Consider the following 12,645-nt stretch of genomic DNA (forward strand, 5'->3'; position numbering starts at 1 on the left):
AATCTACATGCACTTATATACATCGCCTCAAACACACGAATTGGTTTACCCCACGCCCAATACAGAAAGCTAGAGATTAAATCGACCAAACCCGACGAAAATAAATAATAAATAAAACATTTATTGGATTCTACTATTCTTATTGAAACCATTATTCTTAAAAGAATATAACACACTATAGTGATACGCATCAAACATGCACTTATATACATCACCTCAAACACACGAATCAAGGTCTAGCCACGGTAGAGCATCCGAGCGAATGGAACAACACTTGGTTATTTGCATATCGGCTAGGAGCCGAAGAGTGCCTACGCCCCTTTGGCATACAACCACTCACTTCCTTCCCATGAAAAACCTGACCCTTTCGCGTCACAAAATCTTGATCTCTGGGTTCCAACGTAGTTTTGATATTATTAACATGCCCGAGCCCTCGGCCAGCCGATTCTATGTGTTGAGATGACAAAATAATGAGAAAACAAATCAATGTAATATGAAGGATATAACCACTAGTAGTAGTTGATGGCATTTTTGAATGTGTATTGTGTTTGGATTGAAATGAGGTGTGGTATTTATAAGAGGGGGTGAAGTGAAATAAATGGTGAATACATGGGGAGACTCGTGAGTTTGTAGGCAGATATATATTGTACAGCTCAGAGTCAAGAGTACAAGGTTGTAAACCGTAATTGATGAGTTGTGTTTTCCTTTTTGACCCGTGAGTTTTAGTCATGCAACTTTAAAGTCAAACACCATCATCCCACCTCACAATTTTCTATCAACTTCTTCATTTATATTTCATTATTTTTGTTGGTAAACAAGAAACTTGAATAGGTGAATTGAAAGAAAAACAAGAAAAATAACCGTTGGATACATCGATCGCTTCGATGTTTAACTTACTTAATTACATAGTGAACCTTCCTAACTTATAGGTAGGATCAAATACAGACAGATCTTAACCTAAAAGTATAGATTTCGTTTAGGATGATTTTAACTTCGGCTTATGCTGGGGGTCGTGCAATCCGGTGTGGTCTCTTCATTTTATGTGGGTGTATGCAAGGTTTTAAAGATAGTTCCATCGATGTGGTCTTTTTCATTACATGATGGGATACCATATTTAACTAATCACTCGAATTACTTCAAATATTGCTTATGCATCAAGGGGATTCAAGGCCAAGCGAATATCAAATCTTTAACTGATTGTCTCCCTTATTTTGTTTTAATGTTTTTTAATTGTTTATTTACTTTACTTTTGCAAACACCATCTAGTTTACAACCGATTAACAACAACGAGGATTGAGTAGTGGGGCGGTGATGTAGTGAGTAGTAAAATAATGAAGATCAAACACGTTGATTCTGTGAATGCCCGTGTCGTTCTTCCCCAACCCCAAAATTCAACCCAAAGGGCTCGGAATTTGAAGTGAAAAACTGTTTTTCTCAAAATTCAATTATGATTCATCAAATGATTAGGGCAATACATAAATAGAGACAGAAATTCGAAACGGACCTAAAAAAGACAACGGGCCAAACACAAGCCCAAAAACAAAATGCCCAAAATACTTGAAAAAACATAAAAATGGAAAAAACTAATAGAAATAAGCGTTTTTTCGGCCCGGACGATGACCCAAACCGCCGTAGGCGGTTTCCAGCAAGATAGAGCTCGTTCTCCCGTTCGTTTTGACTGGTCACACGCCCCAAACGGACTCCCGTAGCCCAAGTTAGAGCCATTTCAATGAAGCCTCTTTTGTGACGCGATCCTGGGCCTCCAAGTACCGGATGGCCCGCTCTTCCACGCTTGGGCCCGCATCAGGCGGAAACACCAATCCCTGGGTCGACACTTGGTTTCAAACCATGCTATACTTTTCTTAAATTTAAACGTTACATTGCGATTTACTTTTCTTAATCTACATCTAATATAAATTTAATTTGAGATTGAGTTTTAATAATAATGTACAAATTATCAAACATGGAATTATAAGCCGCCGACTCTGCTTCAAGGTTACATTTTTATCAGCTTTTTTATTCTTTTTCTATTACAACCTTTAAAAAATTATGATATTTTATAAAATTTTGACTTTAATTTTTACGTTGGGTAAATACTAATGTGCATGTCGTCGAAACCGAGCCTCGCAAAGTTAAACACCTCGCCACAACGCGAGGGTAATATATCACTAGGTTTTATCATGGTTGCAAACTTCGCGACTAGCCGGCGATTAATCGCCGACTGGTCGCTAATCGCCCATCAACTGAGTAATTTTCAGCTAATCAGTAAAAAAATCGCTAGTCGGCCCTAATCGGCCCTAGTCGGCCCTAATCGCGACTTGTCGGTCGGGAAAAATCGGAAAAAATCGGGAAAAAACAAAGAAAACCCGGAAAAAATCGAAAAAAATCAGAAAAATCGGAAAAAAACACATATTCCGGCCAAAACCTCCCAGATTCCGGTCAAAACTTGTCCACTTAAAAAAATTACGTATAAAAATATATGTATATATGTATAAAAACTTAAAATTATACATAAAAAGTCTGATCCGATTAATCCCGATTAATCCCGAGTAATCCCGAGTAATCCCGAGTAGTCGCTAGTCCCTACCTCACCGACCCGCTAGCGACTAGCGAGTTCTCCAACCTTGGGTTTTATAAACTTTATAACAAGATTTGTGCAAGAAAATCCTCATAAATATATACACATTTGCACGCATCACTTATATTGCTAATGGGACGTGGAAATCCGTTCCACATCAATCACATATGATATTTATTTGAAAGGCTAAAATCACATCAAATTCGCCTTTAGTGGGGCTCGAACCCTTGAACTCGAGGGGAGCAACACTTTAACTTTAATGGCTTTGCCAATCACATATGAACATTATTCGGTATATGTGGATTTACCGCCATAAAACAAATTGAAATGGGGTACTTGAGTGATATGAGTTTTGCTTAGTCTGTGATGCCAGATTGCAATAAGTGGGCATGAACTGTGGAGAGAATTTTAACCCGAAAGTCAAATCATTTGCAAGTCGGACAATATTAAGTATTGCAATGCCGCATTCTTGGCCTATACATCACCTTATGTAAATGATGCTTTTTTACACGGGAAACCATTTATATGCATCAACCCCCGAGGCTTCATGATCAAGAGTACTTAGACCATGTTTGTTTACTTAAGCACTCTGTTTATGGCTTAAAACTAGCCCCTTGGGCTTGGTACAACGTTTCGTAGATTATGTCTACACTTTGGGCTTTTAGCAGTCCGTGTGATCATTCTTTGTGTATGTGCAAAAAAGGTTGGGACATCGCCTACAATTTTCTTTGCATGAATGTCACACCCCGATTTCCACGTGTCTCACCGGTGGGCCCGGTGGGGGATTACCGTGACGTAGTTGGCAACATTATAGTCAAACCACACAATATATATGAATGCACAGCGGAAGCATAAAGATAAATATATTTCAACATTTACTGTAATATCAAAGTATCACCATTGTTGAAATAAAAATCCACAGGGGATCAATAATAATAATAACAAAGTATTGTTCAACAGACTTCAGGCATCTTAAGCTTGCGAGACTTCTAATGATGCTAAGGAGAAATCCCAGCCAATTTCGCATAGTACCTGCATTTAGTCTTTTTGGGGAAAATACGTCAGTTTACACTGGTAAATACATTCAACTGACACTTTTGTAAAATGTTTAATAAAATTGGTTTAAATGCACAAGGCACAAACTCTTTATAAATTGGGATAATTTATAATCAAATCTTGTAAAGAATTACATGTTACTATGCGTTCGGTCGCCCGGGTCGTGCCGGGTTAAAGTTTAATAGACACGCCACATAGCATAAAACCGTGGCGGGTAACCAACGGCTATACTTTTATAGTCATGGACATAATGTCGGGTGTACGCCTACACTGGGATGTCAAGGTCGTGGCCATTTCGTAAAATGCTGCCAAGGATATCCGGGACATGGTCATTAAGCCCCCAAAGGCGTAAAGCCAACAAAACAAGTTTTTAAACGGGTCACATTGATAATACCCAACTACTAATGAGTTGGGGTCAATTGCCCGACCAAGCGGTATTTTAGATACCGTAACCCAAGCCCGTATAACGGAAAATAAGTTAAAAGTATTTACCTTTGCAAGTATAATTCCTTAATTGAAATAAATTGCAGATAGCTTTTACTGGTCCCCTATTCTGGAACGAAGGTTTAAATTAACCTATTAGAATCCTAACGGGTCTTTAATTTATCCGTAGCTTAGACCGGTCAGTTTCAATGGATAGTTACGGTTTAATCGAGTGAAAGGCGAAAACCGTGAATGGAGTGTGATTTTGACCCAACAAGTTTGAAAACTTGTTTTATATGGGTATAATAATCATACTCTGGATTTTGGGGTCAAAACAATATGGTTTGACCCGTTTCGGCTAATTTATGTAAACTAGTTACATAAGCCGAACCGTGCGCGCAAAAGGCGCAACGGGTAATCCGTAAGAGTCCTACACTGTTTTCCTAAGTCAATATGCCCTAAATAGGTTGTGGTATCAGTAGGATACCTTCCATAATGCCCGTAACGAGTTTAAGTTAATATTATGCCCCGTAGGGGTATTTCAGTCTTTTTAAAGATTATAAAAGAGGTTTCTGAGTTCTACAGGAAATCTGAGTTTCCCGAACAGTTTATAAAGTCTAAAATACTTTATTTATTATTTAAAATCAGTGGCAACTGGAATCGGGTCAAAAGACCTTGTAGAACTCAAGCTATGGCCGAAAAGGGTATATTCGGTATTTACCGAACCGTTGCCATAACCGCAGGTTATGAGCAGGCTAAAAATAATTAAAAATCTTTAAAAATCACAAAATATTATTTTACATCAGTGAGTAAAAGGTTTGGTGTCGAAATCCGGGTTTAGATAGGCGTTATGCTAATTGCGCTATATAATTACTAAAGTTTCGCAATTTGCGCTATTTAGCATAACTCCTATTCTGGACCTCGGATTGACATGAAATTTTAGGGACCTGCTTAGAAATCAGTAACTAAGGTTATGATTCTTTCATATGTCCGAAATTCTCGTTTTAATTTAAAAAGGGCGTTACGGTCAACTTTTAAGCATTTAACGGAAATGTGTAAAAGACTCGGACAATAGACGAACCGGTCACAGAGGGTTATACCATCATGTAACCTGGTCCTAAGAGAGTCCTAAGGCATATCTAAATCTTACTTTAGCGGGTCAGAACTAAAGTCAAAGCAAAAGTCAAACTTTTGCGATATTCGGCTCCGAACCGGGTCAAAATAATAAATGGTCGGATCAAACAAGCTTAGACTAGTTTATATACTTATTATCATGTTTTATGAGTGTTCAAACAGGTTACATATCATCTACATTACAGATTATGCAAGAAATCGCAAAATGACATTTCTGTTGACTTTTTCTAAGCACGTTTGACTCGATATTTGAACTAGTTAGAGCGGAATCAGAGGGTGCCCTTTTAGGGGTTTAATGCCCACATGATTACCATCATATAACTATCTTTGATTTGACAAATCACTGGACCATTCGTGATTTATCGCAAATTCAATCGTTAATTACGACGGATAGACTTTTAGGCTAAAACTATGGAAAAACGAAACCACAAAGGGTTAGGCAACTTACAGAAGCTTGGTGCACGACTAAGAATGATAGAGGAATGCTTGAGGGCTCCAAGAATGATCAGAAGGCAGGTTTTGAGGTGTGTTTCACTTATGCACAATGTATGGCCTTTTATAGTAACGTTTCATGCATAAGATCATTACACATCAACCTACAAGGCATCATGGATGTTCAGCAGGTGGCCCTGGATGCTAGGGGTCATGTAGAGGGCGCCCATGCTTCATTTATTGCTCAAATGATCGTTCACAACTTCAAACAGCAAGTCTGTCCAAGAATTCTGCATCTGGGACTTGTACGCGGCCCGCATTAGATTTAGGCCATATGCACGCGGGCCGCCTGGATCTTCATGTCAGGAAACGTATCTATAGGTGGCTCGCGGCCCGCATTAACTTGCTTATTTCACTCAGGCGGGCCGCCTGAGGCCTGATTTCCAAGATTTTCAAATCTTTTGTAATCATTAACCTGACCTTTCGGTTTCGAAGGGGTAACTTTGCGATTTGGCCCTCGATTATTTACCGTTAAGGGCCTCGTGACCTTTACTCGCATTATTAAGTCCCCGGTTAGTTTAATTACTATCCGAAAAGCCTTAACTTTCATTGTTGACGCTTTTAACCCCTCTCGTACGAATTTGATCATAACTTTCTCGTTTTAAAACGGAACTTCACGAAATTTATATAGTATATTCTAGTGAGTATATTTTACTGTTACAAAGCCTCGGGTTCGTCAAAGGGTCACTCAGAGGTATAATTAAACATGTTGACACAGTTAACCCCTGTAGCTTGTAATCTCTCACTTTCTTCCGCGTTTCGCTCCGTACGATCCATGATTTATTCGTTTGAAGGTACGAGCATCGTTTAGGGTTATTATACAGTATATTTACCCTTTGTTGACATTCATAACCCTCGAATTTACATACTTTCAAGGTTTGTCAACTTTAGTCCTTTATTTAATATTTAATGCCACGTGTAAACTCATGACACGTGTTAACACATTATTGGACACAAAATTTCGAGGTGTTACATCCTCACCCCCTTAAAATAAATCTTGACCCAAGATTTACTCAAACAAATAAGGGTATTTTTCTTTGATTGTGGATTCAACCTCCCACGTGAATTTGGGACCTCTACGGGCATCCCACTTGACCTTTACTGTAGGTGCATGCTTCCTTCGAAGCTTCTTTACCTGTCGATCTTCAATCGACAAAGGCTTCTCCACAAATTTCAAGCTCTCATCTATATGCACATCTGTGTGTGGAATCACCAATGATTCATCAGCGAAGCACTTCTTTAGATTGCAGATGTGGAACACATTGTGAATTCCATTGAGCTCCTCCGGTAAGTTTAGCTTATAGGCAACGGACCCGACACGTTCGATAACCTCGAAAGGTCCTATGTATCTCGGGCTCAGTTTGCCTTTCTTACCGAAACGCATCACCCCCTTCCAGGGCGATACTTTAAGTAACACTTTTTCACCTACTTCGAAGTGAAAATCCTTACGCTTTGGATCCGCGTAACTCTTCTGCCTATCTCGGGCAGCTTTGAGACGGTCTCGAATCTGGACAATCTTGTCCGTCGTCTCGAAGACTATCTCTGGTCCTGATAATTGGACATCTCCAACTTCCGCCCAACAAACAGGCGATCTACACTTTCTACCATCTGAATAGTACGCTCACTCTGACCGTCTGTCTGAGGATGGTAAGCCGTACTAAAATTCAAACGTGTGCCCAAAGATTGCTGGAAACTCTTCCAGAAATGCGACGTGTATCTAGTATCCTGGTCAGAGATAATAGACACAGGTATGCCATGCAAGGCTACAATCTTATCAACGTATAACTGGGCTAACATATCGGAGCTATAAGTCTCCATGATGGGTAAGAAATGCGCTGACTTAGTCAGCCTATCAACGATAACCCATATTGTGTCATTTCCTTTCCTCGTCTTGGGTAACTTGGTAATAAACATAGTTACACATTCCCACTTCCATTCAGGAAGTTCAGGCTGTTGTAGCAAGCCAGATGGCTTTTGATGCTCAGCCTTGACTTGCGCACAAGTTAAGCATTTTGCTACATAAGCAGCTACAGACTTTTTCAACCATATCCACCAATAATTTGCCTTTAGATCCTGATACATCTTATCAGCTCCCGGGTGAACAGAATATTTGGAACTATGGGCTTCCTGGAGGATAACATCTCGTAGTCCTCCATAAATTGGAACCCATATTCGTCCATTCAATCGCAAAATTCCGTCCTTGCTAAGAGTTAACTGCTCCTCAGTTACCCCTAGCTTTTCTTTAGGATAGTTAGCTTCCAACACAGCTTCTCGCTGTGCAGCTAACAACATTTCAATCAAATTATTCTTGACTTCAATGCTCTTGGCATTGATTCGAATGGGTTTCACCCTTTCCTTTCTTCTCAGGGCATCATCTACTACATTCGCCTTGCCGGGATGATATCTGATTTCACAATCATAATCAATTAAAATCTCCATCCAACGGCGTTGCCTCATGTTTAGCTCCTTCTGATTAAACAGATGTTGAAGGCTCTTATGATCAGAATAGATCATAAACTTGATACCATACAGGTAATGCCTCCACAGTTTTAGTGCGAACACAACGGCACCCAGCTCCAAGTCATGGGTGGTGTAATTCTTCTCATGCACCTTTAACTGTCTCGAAGCATAGGCAATAATCTTGCCTTTCTGCATGAGCACACATCCCATGCCAGTGTGTGATGCGTCGTAGTAAACTACGAACTCTTCGGTACCTTCAGGTAATGTCAGCACAGGAGCGTTGCTCAGCTTTTGCTTTAGAATATCAAAGGACTCTTGCTGCTTAGGGCCCCAAACAAACTTTACTTTCTTCTTGGTCAGGGAAGTTAAGGGCGCAACAATCCTTGAAAAGTTTTCAATGAAACACCTGTAATATCCTGCTAACCCCAGGAAACTACGAATCTCCGTAGGCGTCTTAGGCTCTTGCCAATTCATTACGGCTTCTACTTTAGCGGGATCCACCTGGATACCACGCTCGCTGACAACGTGTCCTAAGAATTGGATCTCTCGAAGCCAAAATTCGCACTTAGAGAATTTGGCATAGAGTTTCTCATGATGTAGAAGTTTGAGAATACAGCGAAGGTGTTTCTCATGGTCAGCTCGGTTCTTCGAGTATATAAGAATTTCGTCGATGAAAACGATGACGAATTTGTCTAAGTACGGCTTGCAGACGCGATTCATGAGATCCATGAACGCAGCCGGTGCATTAGTGAGCCCAAAAGGCATCACTAGGAACTCGTAGTGACCGTAACGAGTCCTAAATGCGGTTTTATGTACGTCTTCATCTCTGACTCTCAGTTGATGGTAGCCTGACCTTAAGTCAATCTTCGAAAAATAATTTGCCCCTTGTAGCTGATCGAACAAATCGTCGATCCTCGGCAAGGGATATCTATTCTTTATCGTGACCTTATTAAGTTCGCGATAATCGATGCACAGACGCATCGATCCGTCCTTCTTCTTAACAAACAGGACAGGTGCTCCCCAGGGAGACGAACTGGGTTTGATGAAACCTTTAGCTAGCAGTTCATCCAGCTGGGTCCTGAACTCCTTCATTTCGGTTGGTGCTAGCCTGTAAGGTGCTCTAGCAATAGGTGCTGCTCCAGGGATGATATCGATCCTGAATTCCACTTGCCTATCTGGTGGCAAACCAGGTAGCTCTTCAGGGAAAACTTCTGGATATTCTGAAATGACGGGAATGTCTTCTATCTTCGGTTTAGGCTCTTCAATAATCACCTGTGCCATGTAGATGACACAACCCTTCTTTAGACATTTTGAAGCCTTGAGCATAGTCACTTGCTCAGGCAATCCGTACTGGGTATCTCCTCGAATGGTAAGCGATTCACCAGACGGAGTCTTTATCACCACTTGCTTTCTGTTGCAGACGATTTGGGCCTGGTTGTGAGATAACCAGTTGACGGGTGGTCCGTAGGACAACCCTTAAAAGGCTTAACATAACGCACATTCTACATGTTATCCGGTTATTTGCGTGAATTAGGTAATCACAAGATGGTAATGATACAGGTGTTAAAGTGTGCAAAGTGCGGGTTTTAGGAAGCTTGAACGGATGCTAGAAGCTGGCTTGATCAAGATGTGTGGGAACCAAGGAAAATGAAGAAAATAAGAGCAAAAGATCACTCAGCGCCGTAAGCTACGCCACCAGGCCGTAGCTTACGACACCCATAACATGTCAAAAAGTCCTACCGTAAGACAGGAAACAAGCACCGTAAAGTTTGATGATCACCGTAAGTTACGGCGATATGCCGTAGCTTACGGCAACATGCTGATGACTTGGGATTTGCTGACTGCCGTAAGCTACGGCAGGGGGCCGTAGCTTACGGCTCCGACTGATCCAAGTTTGTAACATCCGCATTTATTGGCCATTTTATGGAGAGTTATGATGCCTAATCATGTGTTTTCGGTTATTACTTGGAAAAAACGAGTTGGAGAGGATATAAGGAGCATTTGGGAGCTAAGAAACATATCTCTTGAACTATCTTTCACTAAAATCATCTAGCTCCTATTAGTTTTTGTTGGTGAACATTGTGAACACTATTATCTTTTCATTTTATCGTGATGTTAGCTAAAGCCATGAGTGGCTAGATACTTGAATGCTTATCTTATGTTGAAGGTTGTGGTAAACTTTTGTGTTTTTATCTACATTTCTAGAATAACAATTCCTCTTCGTTTGAATTGATTGTTATGGTGTATAATTGCTTGTTAGTAACTTGTTGATTCTTATGTGGAACTAATTAGAAACCATACGTTCTTGGTGTCGTTGGCAATCGAGATATCATGGGTATAGTTAGGTTTGGGTAAGGGTTGATTGATCATCGGGTGATAACCTCACGTTCTCGGAATCTGAGTACTTCGTCCCCTTTCATCACTGCAATTGGTTATACATGAACTATGTCTATGTAGTTCTTTCTAGTGAAGGTTAACACAAAAGTTGAAGCAAACCGGATACTAAAGATAGCCGTTTATTTCCAAATTGTTTACAACCTCAAATTTTTCATCTTGCAATTTAGTTAAGTAATCTTAGTTTTTAAAACCAATCAAATCCAAACAACTCTTGAACTTTATTTTATTGCAATTAGCTTAATTTAGTTAAATTAGATAAACTTTCAAATAACACATATTCCACAAACTCCCTGTGTTCGATACCCACTTGCCACTATCTACATAGTTGTTATTGGGATTAAATTTGCGTGACCACGACATCACGTCAAATTTTGGCGCCGTTGCCGGGGAGTAGTGCGCAACGTGTGTTATTTTTGTTTTTGCTTTAAGTTTGTTATTTTTCTGGTTTACGCGAGGTGTGTTAGTGTGCAGGTATTTACAGGTGCATGCGTACTAGGAGCTCTCACAAGCTATCACCATTGGCGTTTGATCCGGAAATCGAGCGAACTTTGCGAGCAAACAGAATTTTGCTAAGGGAAAATACAATCAATAGTTCACCAACAACACCAATTACACCGATTACACCACTTCGATACATTATGGATCCACCACCACCACCACCCACTACGGGTGAATTCACCTCATCATTCATACCAACATCCACTCAACCCTCACCAAATACTACTATTCCACCAAATACTACCGAACCCACCATACTTCAACAGGTTACACCAACCAACACCACACAGCCCATTACTACTCAAGAAGAACCAACCGTCACCTTTAACCCTTCCACTACTATACCACCATTATCCCATTTTTTCCCGGGTGCGGGTCCGTCATATTCGAGCCATACTATGGCACCAATTTCGTCTATTGTCCATGCTACACCGTATCGACCACCAAATCAGTCGGGTTTCCAATACTCGACCATTCCATTTGGGCAATCATTGGGAATTCAAGGAGATGGGTATGATGAAGGTTATGAGGAATTTGAAGGTTTTGATGAAGATGGGTACGGTTATGGGGGTGATGGAGAGCAAGGGGAGTATGGTTATACGCAAGGCCAAGTACAAGTGATTCCAAATGTTGGTGGGGTACAACAACAACAACTCATACCTCAACATATTAGGCCAAGGCCACAAGGGCCGCAATTGCAACGTCCGGTTCCTTTGCAACAAGTTCGACCACAACAGGTGCAACCGCAAATTCAAAGGCCAATTCAACAACCAATGGTACCACAAGGGCCCATGCAAAGACCAATGGGTCAAGTTCGTCCACGAGGTCGATTTGGTGTGCCAAGGAGGCATCTTAGGGAAAATGCAAGGGGAATTGAAGCACATTTTAGACCGGTGATAACGCACAATCCTTCACCGGTGGTTATTCCTCATAACAACCAAGGGAGAACTTTTGAAGTAAGAACCAATTCTTTACAAAGTTTGCCGAAATATAAGGGGCTAGCAACGGAGGAGCCTTATTTCCATTTGGAGGCCTATGACTCAATTTGCAATACTCTTGGGAGTCAAGGTTTTTCGGCCGATGATATCAAGTTGGTACTATTTCAATTTTCTTTGGAGGACAAGGCAAAGAAGTGGTTCTACACTTTGCCTTCGGCATCTATTTATACTTGGGCGGAGATGCAACAAACATTCTTAGACGAATTCTATACCGCCCAAAAGACCAATGATGCAAGAAAAGGGTTGAGGAGCTTTCAACAACAACAAGGCGAAATGTTCCATGAAGCTTTCGAGCGTTTGAACATGATGATTAAAAATTGTCCACACCATGGGATTGAGCTTTGGGAGTTAATGAACGCTTTTCATGAAGGGTTGTGTGCCGAAGATGCACGAGATTTGATGTCCATTACAAATGGGACATTTGGCACAAACTATGAGCATGAGGATTGGGAATTTTTGGAACAAATGGTGATCACCTCAAAGAGAAAGGCTCAAGCTTCAAGGAGAGCACGACCGGCCGTTACCCGAACACAAGTGCATGCGGTTGATGATGGTAACATACAAACTTCTAATAAAATTTATGATGTTTGTGCATTGTGTAATGAAATA

At 40.7% G+C, this 12,645-nt stretch overlaps 1 non-coding gene across 1 annotated transcript; it reads right to left on the reverse strand.

Annotated features, from left to right (window-relative positions):
• Window positions 1-12,265: 12,265 nt before the first annotated feature.
• On the reverse strand, window positions 12,266-12,371 carry LOC118490041. Its single transcript, XR_004888049.1, has one exon. It is a non-coding gene; the product is annotated as a small nucleolar RNA R71 (small nucleolar RNA).
• Window positions 12,372-12,645: the final 274 nt, after the last annotated feature.

Source organism: Helianthus annuus, chromosome 2 (genome assembly GCF_002127325.2).
Source record: "Helianthus annuus cultivar XRQ/B chromosome 2, HanXRQr2.0-SUNRISE, whole genome shotgun sequence".
NCBI classification, from domain to species: domain Eukaryota; kingdom Viridiplantae; phylum Streptophyta; class Magnoliopsida; order Asterales; family Asteraceae; genus Helianthus; species Helianthus annuus.